Raw genomic sequence first — 13,917 nt, 5'->3', positions numbered from 1 at the left:
CTTATTGCAGCTGATTTTTAGGGTATTTGAATCCAGTTCCAAGCAAAAGTCAGTGGAATTTAGGGCTATGGCAGTAGGAGTAAATTTGTAAACTTAATGGCTGAATAAGGCAGTTTCTTCTGTGACACCTTACTGAGTTACTGTGGTGGTACAGAGGAGTCTACAGCAGATTGCATAACAGACCATGAAGAACTTTGCTGTGTGTATCTGACTATAAGCTCCCAGAATGGAGTTCCTGTGTATGGACAGTTAGCATCTAGTTTCTAGACTTAAACATTAGAACTGCATGTTTAGACATTAATTACCATGTTTTCACTATATGGGACTTGTCCAAGAGTTTGTCCTGCCTTTGAGAACCAAGTAACCAGCACAAGTAGTCAACCTACTGTTAAATCAGAACACTGAATTTCGGACATTTTTATGTCCTCTTTTACTTGCTTTTCCTTCCAAGCTGCTAGTGAGCTTGCTGTTGAAAAAGATCCTTTCAGTCTGTCCTTTAAAATTGATTTCAGTTTTACTTTTCAGTGGTTTGTTTTTCAAGTTTGAGGTGTTACTATTCCAGTTGTAGAGTTGGTTATCACTTTTTAAGTAATCTAAAAGACTTGACTAAAAAGCAAGAAGCAAAGGAGCCTCAGAAGTTACATTTTTAAATTGATTGTGTATTTACAATTCTGTCATGTTTGTTTTCTTTATCAGTTCCCAGCTTGAGCTAAAAAACTGACCACTGTATACTGATGTTAAAGGTATCAGAAGGTTGTTTGGAAACAAGAAATTCAGAGGACTGTATAACAGCATCAGTGTAGCAGACCTCCCGTGTATATTTCACCCTATTGGTCAGTGGCTGCTTAATGTCATCACTTCCTGATGCTGAAGGTCTAATGTCATGTTCTAAGTGACTTATGCAGTCGGCAGTGCAGGTGTGTTAGGAGAGCTGTAATTGACAGTGGACAGAAAATATTAGTAAGTTGATCTTTTAGAGAAATAATTCTTCTATGTGGCTTTCATAGCCCTTAAAGTGAGTTGAAAAGACTATAAATATCCATCATTAGCACTATTTACACCCTTGCTTTTGCTAACTTTTGAGTTGCTGTTTTTTTTTTTTTTTTTCAGAGTGAGGAAATGGGAGGGTGAATTTGGGAAGTGAAGTTGACAAGAAGTTGACAGGAAGCTGACACTGTGCTGATAAAGGAAAATAAGGTATGTTGGGCTGTCTTAAACCACAGATGTTTCTTCTGAAATATGTAGAGACTAAATTTGGAAATGATCTGTTTCTGTAGCCATTCACTGTAGTTCGTGCCAGGCAGTTGTATCCGTAGATGGATACTATTTTCAGCAGGAAATTAAGGAAGCCACCTGTCTTCACTGTGTCCCTGTTTTCTTATGACATTACCCTCCTTTAATTCTGGCAAGAATTAAGAATTACAAGAAAGTACCATGGCTTACTACAGAGATATTTATATAACAATCACATTATGTCTCCATCTTACATAGAAATACTTAAATTAGCTTTAAATTTACTAACATCAGTCAAATACCCTTATCACTATAGATTCAGCAGCAAAGAATTCAGCACAGATTAACTTTCCAAATTTGCTTTTCAGTCAGGCTTTGCAGTCTGTGCCAAGTTCTGTTGTTTCACTGCTGAACTGCCTGCAGGCCACCTATGTAAAATATACCTTGATATAATACAGTCATGCCTTGCTGGAGATGTAAGCATGCCCTGTTAGTCTGGATAGCACCAAGCAGAATGGGCTTCTCTTGTGGTCAGTCTTTTACTATAACCTTGAGATACCTAATATAGCTGGCATATTTTGCAATTTTTTTGTCTCCAAATTTTTATGGAGGGATGTCCAAGTTCCAATGGCATAAAACTAGATGAAGATTGAAATAGTATATCAGCAAAGTCATATCACTTACATTAGTGATGAGAAACAACTTGTTGGGAAAAAATAGTGATTAGAAACTAGAGGTGGGAATGAAGTTATGAGGCTATGTGTCTCAAAGTGGTGGCTGCTGAAAAATAAATAAGGTACTAACTCTAAGTCCATGGCACTCAGTCAATTTCTTGCAATTAGCAATGTACTTTCTAAAGAGATCTGGATTTTTTGCCTTGGAATAGTAAAAATACTTGTGTTCAGGAAGGAAGCACTTAATGGACAGTATTAAAAATCTAATAACTGAAAGTTTAATAGCTTCAGAAGGTGCATGACTAATAATCTAACTAGCTGACTAAAAAGGCTTATGAATTTGGAAAGTCTCATGATGGGACTTTCAGCTCTTTCATGCTGAACACATAGATAGAATAAACTAGAAATACCCAGGTGACATGGTAAAACATAACATGCAAAAGCTATCAGGTACCATGAGTTTATGAGCTGAAACCCTTATAAGTTTCTGTTGTAAAGGAAAGTAGTTGCAGCTTAACAGTTTCAGAACTTTTTTTTTCAGATGTGGTAATAATGCATTCATTTTCATGTTCTTACTTGGATCCATGAATTACTTGAATCCAAGAGTTAATGAGAATAATCACAGTAACATTTGCTTTAAAAATATTTTTTAAAAGAAAGGCTGAGTTTCCCTCAAGAGATATCATTCCTTTTAGAAGTGTATTTTATGATAGGAGGAATTACCCCATTTAAATCACAGAACTTCTTCCCCTGTTACTGAGTCTCTATGCAGCTGGTGAGAATGGACACCCAACTTCCACCTGGTGAGACAGATTCATAAGGACAGAGGGATCCTACCCATGGTAGTTAAAGATGTACATTTTTGCAGTAAGAAATTCTAAGTAGTAGCCACTGTCAGCATTTCAGTATCCTCTTGAAAAAAAGGATGAGATCTTACTTCTTAGGGCAAGATTTTAGAATGCATTCGAATATAGGAATATATCTACAGAAAATAAATAATGGAAATGTAAGCCTTTATAGTAGTTGTAATGTGGGCAATCTAGATGGGGAGGGGTCCAGTTTTCCATTCCCTCCGATTTTCATCCAGTTTAAAGGCTGCTCTGTATTCTGTAAGTTAAAACATTTCCAGAGGGATCTTTCCAAAGGGAAAGGGCCAGATCATTAGAAAAGTTTATACTTTTACTTCTACACACTTCTGGTCCCAATTTAATGGTGTACTCCCATATAGCCCCACCACTGAAGGGCTTCCATATGAATGGGAGAAACGATGACCGCCATATCTTCTGTTTGTTTCACTGAGTAACAATAAAAAAAAAAAAAAAAAAAAAAAAAGGAAGTTAAGTTTTGGTTTCTCTGAATTCATAGCAAAACTCAGTAGCATTAAGATTTTACCACTGGTGTGTTTATTGGCCTCTCTGAACTTTCTTTTCTCTGCACTTCTGCTCTGGTGTGTTGTCAGGTCTTTTTGAGAACAAGAGGAAGTGCTTGCTCTTTTGTTTAAGCCAATAAATCTGGTTAGGATTTTGTTGAGACTAGAGTTGAAGCACTGCTTGAGGTTGCTGCTGTAATATGTTAATATATTAATATATTAACATATTAATGTAATATATTAAAACAGTCTAAGAAAGTACCAGCCTACAGTTATTTACTGTACCATGTTTCATACAGGGAACAGGAGTCTAGAGGCAACAGTCAATTATTCTGACAGGTGACTTGACAACAAAACATTAAAACTGTCATTCTGGCCTTACCAGACCATAGGACTAATGGAGCAATTGCTGCTTGCTATGCCATGAATTCACTAAAACTGTCAACACTATTGGAAACTCTGCTGACATTTGTGGAACCATTGTCAACTTCAATCATACTTCTGTCAGAGTATTTTATTTGCCACAGTAACTGACTGGTGGTGTCTTTGCTGGAGGAGTTTAAAAGAGCTGTAAATTCTACTCCTCTTCCCCGCCATTAGCAGCAGCCAGTGTGTGTCCTCATCGTACAGTGGGACACTATCATGTGGCTGTATGAAGCATATCAGTACATGAAACAAATGTTTCCAATGCTAGTTATGATTCTAAACTGTGATGACTAATAGAGATTTTGGTGTTGGAGTGTGTGGGCAAAGTGAGGAGCAAAAAGGAAAATAAACCCCAGTTGTTAAATTGTTTAGGCTTTTCATAGTGTTTCCATTATGAGCAGGAAAAGATAGAGAATAAATTACACAAGAATGAAGCCAAATGTTTGGAAGCTGTGCTCTGCAGGCAGAGTTCTGTGGACTTATTCAGATGAAATTCCTGCAGAAAGCCTTCTCCTTTGCTGGTGAAGTAAGTCTAAAAGCCTTTCAGGCTAAAACAAACTTTTAGGGATTTGTTACAACAATGCTGTGATTCTACAGAGACAACAACATGTCCATAAATTGAAACTAGTCATCTGACAGTCTCCATTTGTCTGACCTACTTTCTACTTGCACTCTGTAAACACCCACAAGAAGAAAATTTGGGGATGGCAGAAGGGGCAGTTAGAGGGACAGACAAGAGAGGCAGAATGTTACATAGCTTACACATGCCTTATATCTCATAATTTATATTCAGAAGAAAATGAGGGAAAGGGGATGATCAAAGAATACTATTGTCCAATGAAACATGAGCCCAGAAGAGTGGTTCCTTCCTCTTGGCTATTATCAGTGACTGATGTGGGGGTGGCTATCCCAAGAGTCACCATAAGGATCTCACTGCTTTTTATCTTCCTAAAATGGATGAAGGAAATAGTCCACAATCTGAGAAAAAAATCTTTCTCAGGTGTTCATGTTCGTTTTTCCAGAAGCTGCTATCCCCAATACCAGGATGGCAGAATGTGTGTCTGCATGTCAGTCATCCCAGTAGATAATCTGGTTCAAGGCTGGTTTTTTTTTATGTACCAGATGGTGAGGTGGAATAGCTGAAGATACTTTGCCACACTGCTCTATACACCTAAATTTGCCTCACTGATTATGCAGCTGAAGCTTGAGCCCATGTAGTGTGAACTACTCAGTCACATTCTACAGCTAGCAGCCATAACAAAATCTTAGTTGATGTTGGTTTGGAACATTTGAGATCTAAAATGTGCTGATTAGTAGGTTCTGGAATCCGCTGCTCTTTCTAACAAAGGTGGGATATCTGTTTTACTCAGAAGCATAAATCTAAAAGAAAGCACTGGAGTCTTTCTATTGCATTGAAAACTCAAGTTACTGTTTCCGTAATAATCACACCTTTTTTCCTGTGCTTTGCATTACCTATGGTAAATATCCATGGCTAGTTGTTAACCTGCTGCAAAACCTATTAAAAGTCTTACTGAGGCTAGGAAATTTACTGTTAATACTAAAACAGCCCAGTTTGCAGCACTGCCAACACATTGCACATCCTGATCTGCCCTGGATTTTGACATTCAGGGAGATTATTAACTTGTAAACCTGTATGGTTTTCCTCATGAATGAATTCTGCAAGAGATACATGTGTAAGTACAACTTCAATGCGTAGACAAGGCAAATACGCAATCGTTCCAAAGCACCATTATGTTCTCCAAAATATTGACATGTCAAGTAAATAAAGTAATGAAAAACGTTAATTCCACCAGATCTATGCGTAAAGGGAGCCCTAGAAGTCAGTGAGAGCTGTGTGCTCAGAGCTGGTGCAGTACTTAGCACTCAGTTATGAAATAACTGGGCAATAAGACACAGTGGCCACGTGAACACAGTAATTATAACACTTGGCAGTGCTTATGTGATGACTGACCTCTCGCCAGTGCAAAAAGCAAGAGCTGTGCCATTCAGCTAAGGAGCAGAAGTTCTAGAGCAGGAAGCAGGAATAGCTCATGTTCTGTCTGGATTTCCAAAGGAGAATTGCACAAAGTGAGGACTAGAGTGCCATTCAGCTTCCCTATCTCCCTGAGGGCTGCTCTGCGCTGCCCTATCTCCACTATCCTTTCCTGTTCCTTCCTCACCCACCCCATGGACACAGCGTACAGGGGTCAACATAGTGAACATGAAGGCACTCCAGCTCTCAGCAGTTCTTTCTCTAATAACAGAAAGCCTGGCTTACTGTAAGTCAAATTTTAATGGACAATATTTTTCTTTAAAATATTGTCTTGCTTTGCTATTTGCACTGCTGTTGCATCTTAACTATGTGAGGAGTGATAATAATAACAGCTTTGCTGGCTTTTGCAGCTTTGCCAGGGAAGTAGGTGATAATATGGCAGCTTTCACAAGCAACTTCCATGAAATCTTTAAAAATGTGAATATGAGTCTAGGCTTTAGAAAACCTAAAGAGTGAAAAAAGGGCAGTAGGGCACAGATGAAGACATCCACCTTCTAGAACATGTAAAAACTGAGATAATCTGAGACCAGTAGCATATAACATTTTTATAGGGCTCTTCTATAATTATCTATTGCTTTTATTCTAGCCTCCAGCTGACATATTGTAACCAGGATTGATGGGATAATTACCAGTGTCAAGGAGACCAAGTACTCAGAGTTTGTCAGAAACAGCCTAAAAAAGAGAGATGGAAAAAAGGAAGTCCCCTCCCATGCTAAAAGCATAGGGTCAGTCACAGACAACCTGTGGTGGTAATAGAAAGATTTTATAAGCAGGAGTGGAAGTAGCGGAAGCCAGGCTATGAAATTTCAGGGCATTGGTCTTTCCATTAATTGTTCACATGGAGAAATACCTGGCAAAATCCCAACAGGAGAGCTTATAGCCTCTTTTCACTTATCCTTTTTCTCCTTTCTTATGTAGGATCAAATGAAGAAGATCTGATCTCTGATTCTGCCCTGCTTTTCCCTTGATGAGAGGAAAGTAGTCAAGACTACCTAACTAAAGGAACAGTGTTTTGTTATCTGTTTTAATCTGGGCTTGTGGGTTACTCTAACTGAAGCCACAAAAGACAGCAAAGATATAGTGGCTGATATAAAATGACCAACATTGACTCCTATATATGTCATATCAATGTGATTATTTCTCTGTGTTTGCTGATTCATACAATGCTACTCTACAGCAAAGAGATTTCATACAGTACCCCAGCTGTGTTAACTAAGTTTGCAGCAGTTTGCCACCTTAACCTCCTGAATTCTTGTGCTAATAAACAGGGTTTGGCTGCAAATATGTTGTTTGCACTGTTCCTTAGCAAAGGTACTGAAGATCATAATTTTGTGCAAATCTTAGTGTTGGCAGGCACTCAAAATAGTACTAAGAGCTGGTTTGTCAAATTTAGTTTGGCTTCCAGAAACACCTTTTTATAAGATGCATCTAATGTGCATGGGTACTATGTCACCAGTGCGATATTCAGGATGAGCATTTTGATAAGAGCCTTAAAGAAAACTGTCTTCAATAGACTCTTTTTTCTAAAGTGTATCTTTGAATTCATGGAGAACCCAGCTGTTTATACTGGCGTCCAGAAACTGCTGCCAAGGTTTTGTTTGTCTAATCTAAGAAAAAAGGAGCATTAGGTCAAATGCTTGTCTTAGAGCACGGTAGAAAAAATATTTATGAGGCTTTATGAAGGAGGTTTAGTCCACAGTTTCTTTTTAAAAAAAATTAAATGGAAGAGAGTTCAAAACTTTTCTATAAACATTGTAAGAAAACATTATAAACCTACAATAATGTATAATTTTAAGATAAATTACTTCTTCCTCTCTATTATCCCATGTCCTACAGTGGTAGGATAATATCTAGGTTTAACTTCAGAATCTTGTACTTTATGATGATCTTGATTCAGAAACTGTTTTTCAGCCACAGGAAACACTTGATGACTGTGATACAACCTGATGACATAGACTATCTCTTTAACAATGACTCTGTAGCAGCAGATGCAGTCTTGTGCATCTTGACAGTGAGCGAATGGCTGAATCTGCATCAGGTGAAATTATTTGCTGTATAAATACTTTTATACTTCAGCATTCTTTTGCCATATAAATCCCATATTGGCTTTTATGTCAATAGATTAAGTCATATGATGATTTAGCCACGTGGCCTGTTAGTAGATCCTAAAGCAGGCTTAGAACACAGATACTTCAGCACTTCTCAACCTGCAGTGTATTGTTGTTAAACTGCCTGCAATGTTGGTGACTCGGGAAGAAGCAACAAAGGAAGCCTCTCAGTAAACAAACTTTATTGCAGAAATCTTATCACAAATGTCAACATATAAAAGAAAATGTAACATAAAAATGCATGTGCTGATTCACAGCTCCCAGTGACACTCATGGAATAGACTGGTTGGGCGGAGGATTAATGCAATATATAACAGACCTGCTGCAGTTTTCCTTCTTTGATTCTGAGTTGGTTATTTAGTCACGGAACCTTCACTGCTTTCTGTCAATGTGAATTATGCACTGACTGATGCAGAGCGGGAAGTCTTCCATGTTTGTGCCTATGCTATGCCCGAGTGAACTGGACTACTGACTGATCACCCACCAGTTTCCATGAAGCCATGTTGTTACCTTCTGATCAGTGTGTGTGGGTCTCCTATGCTGTCTAATATTGCTGTCATTGCTTTTGCAATGTATGTCTTAAGTCTATTAAGAAGTGCTTAGCAGCTATCTTGCAAGAAGGGTAGATAAATTTTGATGTCCAGCTAAGTGCAGCATGGCCATCCTGCCTATATGATCTGTATATATGTACACTTGGACCCATATTAAGGGAAATGTAGGTCTGAGTCTCCTTTCCTCAGTCTTTCCTATATGTACTTCATGTGTATGACTGAATTTGAAAGTTAAACCAAAACACAATTTTGAGATCAATGTCTTGTCTGTACTTCATTTCTCCAGCTCCAAAACTGGATGAAATAGAACATTGCTGCTATTTCACTCCCAATAATGGTATTACTGCAAATTAAAATAAAAGGCTGAAGTTCTTGAGTACTGCTATGACTGGGATCATGACAGCATCATACACGATTGTATTGTAGGTTTGCTTCTTGTTCCTATAGCAACATACAGGCAAGATCTCAGGGCTCTTTACAAGTATTCATGAATTAAGCCTGTGAGGTCATGGATGGTGATTATTCTTGTTTATAAATAAGGAAATGCAGAGGTTAAATTGCTTGATCAAGGTCACACAATAAATCTGTATCCAAGCCAAAAATAAAAGCTGACTCAAATCTGTGCTTCAGTCACCAGCTGATACTCTCTGTTTGAAGAGCTGTGCAGGGCTGAGGGGAAAGCCTTGTAAAAAGTCTACAGATTTCTTCATTCAAAATGTACATTCCAGCTCAGATTGCCTCACTTAAGTGACCTTATATTTTTATCTCTTTGTCTATCTAAACTTTGCCCTCGTGAAAACATCATTATATCCAGTCAAAGCAGGAGTAACATAATTTTGACAAGAGTTTTGCAAATCTTTGACAAAACAAAACTGAAACCTATGCTAAAAAATTTTAACAATTTCTCTATGCATGATTGCTAATTCTTCAGTGGCAATTAGATGAAAAGGTCCAGAACATACCTAGTTAATTTCAGTGACTACATAGATGAAAAAACCCAAATGTATTTTTACTAAGAACAACTACGAATTTTCTCTGGAGTTACCACAGAGATATTGTATTGTATGATGAAAAAATAGGATTTGTTAATAGGTAACAACAAATAAAAGTGCACTTTCCTGAGTTTCTTTTTAAATCAGAGGAAGTGGAAAACTGTAAACTCTGGAAGTTTTTTTGGTATCCAGCCTCTGCTCCTCCTTCTGCTCATAGTGCTTGCCAATGCCAGAATATTGTGAGCTGAGATAGAGGACAACAACAGTCACACTTTTAAAACTCTATTGTCCTAATGGATGCTGTTTGTAGGATCAAAGAGTGGAAAATAGCAAGTGTACTCTTAGGAATGTCCTTTTCTAGTCCGAGCTAAATAGTATAAAATGCTTTCTTGCTCCCTTATCTCTTAGGCATATAGATGTCTGACCCAAGTCATGCTTTGTCTAGATACCACTACTTACAGTTATTAGATGGATGTTGGTCTGCTTGTTAACTATATCCTTGTGGTCGTGCTGTTCTGTTTTTGTTTTTTTTTTTTTTTTTTTTGGGTGGCTGAGACTGCGAATTTTACACTGCCTAGAGGAATGGTTTGCTACTGTATCCTCAGGATCATTGCCTACTATGGCTGTGTTGTAATTCTGCTGATGAACATGTGCAGCTGGGTGAATGTCACTAATTTAGAGAGGAAAAGTCTTGTGAGAGTCGAAGATCACGTTTAGCAACATTTGCAAGTCTAAGTAAAATGTTCACAGAGGCACTAAGCAGTAAGGAGGCTTATTAGACTGGCTTTTTTGCTTAAAAGCAGCTAAAGCAGGGGTGGGTTAAGGACAGGAAAGGGGAGGATCAGCACTTCCACCTGAAAGATAAAGCAGACCTGGAAGTGAAACAGCCATATCAATAGCAATGTAGATATAGCTATAGCTATAGATTTGCTATAGATCTCCCAGTTGGAATGAATATCTGGTAATATTCTCAGCTTCTCAGAAATTCTGCACACATGAGCATTAAAATCTGTGAAACGCCGAAAGGATAAAATGTAAGGGTCACATAGGGTCTGCTGTCTACATTTTGATCCCTTTGTTGAGTGACAGCTCCACCTCAGGTGTTGCTGTTGCCCTCTCAGCTGGGCAGTCAGAGATCCGGAGGACTCAGTCTCAGTGTAAGGCTCTAATTTGGCTTTTTTTTTTTGTTTGTTTGTTTGTTTTTCTAGTTTACTTTACTTTTTAAATGTTTCACTAACCTTTTTCTAAAACTTTTGCAGCAGACTTGCTTGAGAATTTGTATGTAACCAAATTACTCAATATTACCAATCCCTACCTTGCTTTAGAAAGGATCACTTTGTACAGTGTACTTGGGTACTCAGCCTGAATTTTCAGGCTGAGATTTTGACTGACTAGAGATCCAGGTGTTCTTAGGTTTTACAGGTCAGAGAAAGTGAAATGGGAAAAATGTAGCAATAGAACTTAGATTAAACTGTGACTTTCTGCTTGGCAATCTCAGGTGCAGGCCATTAGTTCTTCTTTTCAAAAACGATATTCACATTAATCTTGCCGAGATCTTTACACTTATGGCAGTCAATGTTTAAGTGGGAATACTTTGAAGAAATGGAACTACAGGCTTTACATTAAGAAGATCTACTGATCTTTTAATGCATTGAGATTTTTGAGAGAAGATGGCTTCTTCTGTATATTTATAGTTTTGCTCTGCTTTCACAGGTTGGAGAGGAAACAAAACACTGTAATTGTAACTGTAGGAAAGTCCACCTTTTACTTAATTTTCTTGCTCTCCTCCTGCCTTTGAAAGATGGAAATTCTACTTGCCACTGGCAGGATGTTTCAGCTTATGGGAAATGGGTAGTTTAGAAGTACTGAATAGAGATTTGATTCTGCTGAATACATGAGTCCATGGTCCAGGGTTTCACCTCGTGGGAATGGAAATGCCTAGTGTTTTCCACACTAACCTGAAATTTCTCCCAGTATTGAGCAATGTGCATCAGTGAGGTAAAAGGCACCAAAGAACCCCTTTGCTGTATTTGGAAACAGATAAACAAATGTCACAGACAGCACTCTAATAGTTAGCTACATGTCAGTATGAAGTTATGAACCTCTTTGTCTAGCTACCACACAAAGCTGATAAATCTAATGGAGAGAAAGTTTTGCAGAATGTAAAACTGGGGTCCTGATGGCTGGTCTTTGAGGCATTCTCCTAAACATCAGTTGAGTTGCCACCCAAACTTTTTCTGAAGCAGCCTCGTCTGAAGTCTTGTAGTCACTGATGATCCTAGTCAGGTGAATTTGCCCCTGTTATTCTGCAGCTTTGATGATCAACCGAAGTGCAGTATCAAACTTACCTTACTACTCTGAAATGCAGCCTATCACTATATATGATTTTCTGATGTGCTTTTCTGAAATGCATTCCTGGAGCTAAGTAGCTCTTAAACAAGTATAGGAGCCAGCTTATTGGTAATTTATCTCTTACTGATCAGATTTACCTTATGCTAAAAAGTTAATGAGATGAACTCTGAATTTTTTTAGCAGCTTCAGTGCAAATCCTTTATATCTTAGTGAGTAGTTATGAAGCTTTATTAGGGGTGAGGGGTGCAAACTTATCTCTAGTTTCTGTGGAGACTAACCCTGGTAAGCAAAAAGACGAACATGAGAACAAAGGTGTTTGTAGAATATACTACATCTGCCCACCATACTCGATGTTAGTTTTCCTGTTGTGGTAGAGCAGAGTGAACTAGAAGAAGCGTTATAAAAGCTGAATGTACCAGATTCTCATCTTTCATGTCTGGTAACACCTCCACGCATGGTCTGATTTAAACAAACCTAATAAACATATCTGAAGCAAAGTACTGCTCAGACGTCATGTGGCCTTTAGAGAGAAACTGATGGAAGAAATTCTACACTCAGGCTGTCACTCACTCAGTTGTTGACACAACTGTTTGGGGGACTGTGAACTGGATGAGGCAACCAGATAAGGTTAAAAATAATGCAAATGAAAAGGGATCAGGAGAAGGTACCATATTCTGTGGAAGGGGAAAGGTTTCGGACTTCTTCCCTGAGCTGAGCTGTGCTTTGCACTGGCTGACTCCCCGACCTGGACAACAGTTTCTGTATTTGCCAAAGCCTTCCTGAGCAGATGTTGCTCACTAGGTAAAGCAGCAGAAAACCATCCAACCTTGCTTTTCACACTACCATTTTAGCTCTACTTTTAGCACTCCTTAAAGATAATTATAAATGTAATTAATTATAATTACATTTATAATTATCTTTAAGGAGGGTCTGCTGAGTGCCAGAGCTAGTAGGAGATAAACAGCAGAAGCATGACCTCCTGCTCATAGTTTCAGGGACCTATTAGTTTAGCTCAGTGTACCACTGGAAACCCTGTGCAAATAATTGTGTCATTGCACATGTGGTAGGAAAGGGCACCAGTGCTAAGCAAAACAAATGACTGACAGAGAGGGCAGAAAAGAACTACACAGCCAAAATCTCCTGGTTAATGAAACTGAGGAGTCAGCATGAGACAGAAGGACAGCCCTTGTCTTTCTGTATCAGCATGCAAAAATCAAGAGATTCAGAGGTTTGGGGAAGTCTTAGTACTGAGAATGTGAAGTGCTGTATTTTTAACTAGCTGTAGGACTTTGAAAGAAATGTAGAGTTGAGTGTGAAATGACAACTGGAGATTGTTAAGCAAATGGGGGATTTTCCCCTTTAAAACCAAAGATAATTAATGGAAAGATTCAATTTAGATTTCCTTATAGAATTATTCTCTATCTTATCATCACATAGAAAATAATTTTTTATTTCAATTCCAATGTCCACACAGACTGGTAGACAGTCAGCCTTTGGTGAATTACACACATTCTGCATGTTGATCTTGTCCTTCTAGCTTTGATATCTCCCTTTGCCCCCTAGGGATCATCACCAATGGACCAGTTGTAGTAAGTTCATAGTACTTCAGCAAGTGTAATTTCTTTCCCATTACAAAAAAACCTAACCATGGTATGCTGAACTGAATTAGGAGTGTGTGGATGTAACTAGGATTTTTTCACTCCTGGAAACTCAGCCAATTGTCAGTAAAATGTAAGCACTAAACTTGAGGTTAACTAACACCAGTTTAAATAAATAACTAAAATGCAGTGCCTGGCCTTTGTCTGCTCAATGCTGCTCAAAGTGAACGTGTAGCTTTAAACTGCTTCTTATGTGTAGAGGCTAAAAAAGGTCACTACCACTCATGAAGTTACTAGAGACCTTTATGAACAGAAGGCATTAGACTTGTTCTGTGGATAGAGGATGTAATTCCTAAATTAGCTATTTTTACCATAATATCAATTCAAATTTATTTATGGTGCACATTAAAGAAAATTGGTGAAATGTGAGCATTGCATCAAAGTCTATTGACGCCCAGAAATGAGGGCATGATTTGATGAGATAGGGATGTTCATGGAAACACAGCTTTATGGAAGTGCTCTGCCTTCCTTGTGGTGCTAAAAACCCTGTCAGAGTGAAGG

General features: G+C 38.3%; 1 long non-coding RNA gene across 3 annotated transcripts in view; it reads left to right on the top strand.

Annotated features, from left to right (window-relative positions):
* LOC115492399 (uncharacterized) overlaps nucleotides 1–13,917 on the top strand; it is a 126,586-nt gene that overhangs the window by 29,138 nt on the left and 83,531 nt on the right. For all 3 annotated transcript variants that reach the window (XR_012053485.1, XR_012053486.1, XR_012053484.1), the window contains one exon: nucleotides 1,111–1,197. This is a non-coding gene — a long non-coding RNA (uncharacterized lncRNA). The remainder of the gene's footprint in view (nucleotides 1–1,110; nucleotides 1,198–13,917) is intronic.

This window comes from Taeniopygia guttata, chromosome 1A, assembly GCF_048771995.1.
Source record: "Taeniopygia guttata chromosome 1A, bTaeGut7.mat, whole genome shotgun sequence".
In the NCBI taxonomy this organism is placed as follows: domain Eukaryota; kingdom Metazoa; phylum Chordata; class Aves; order Passeriformes; family Estrildidae; genus Taeniopygia; species Taeniopygia guttata.
The sequence above is the reverse complement of the archived record's forward strand: the minus strand, read 5'-3'. Positions and strand labels throughout refer to the sequence as shown.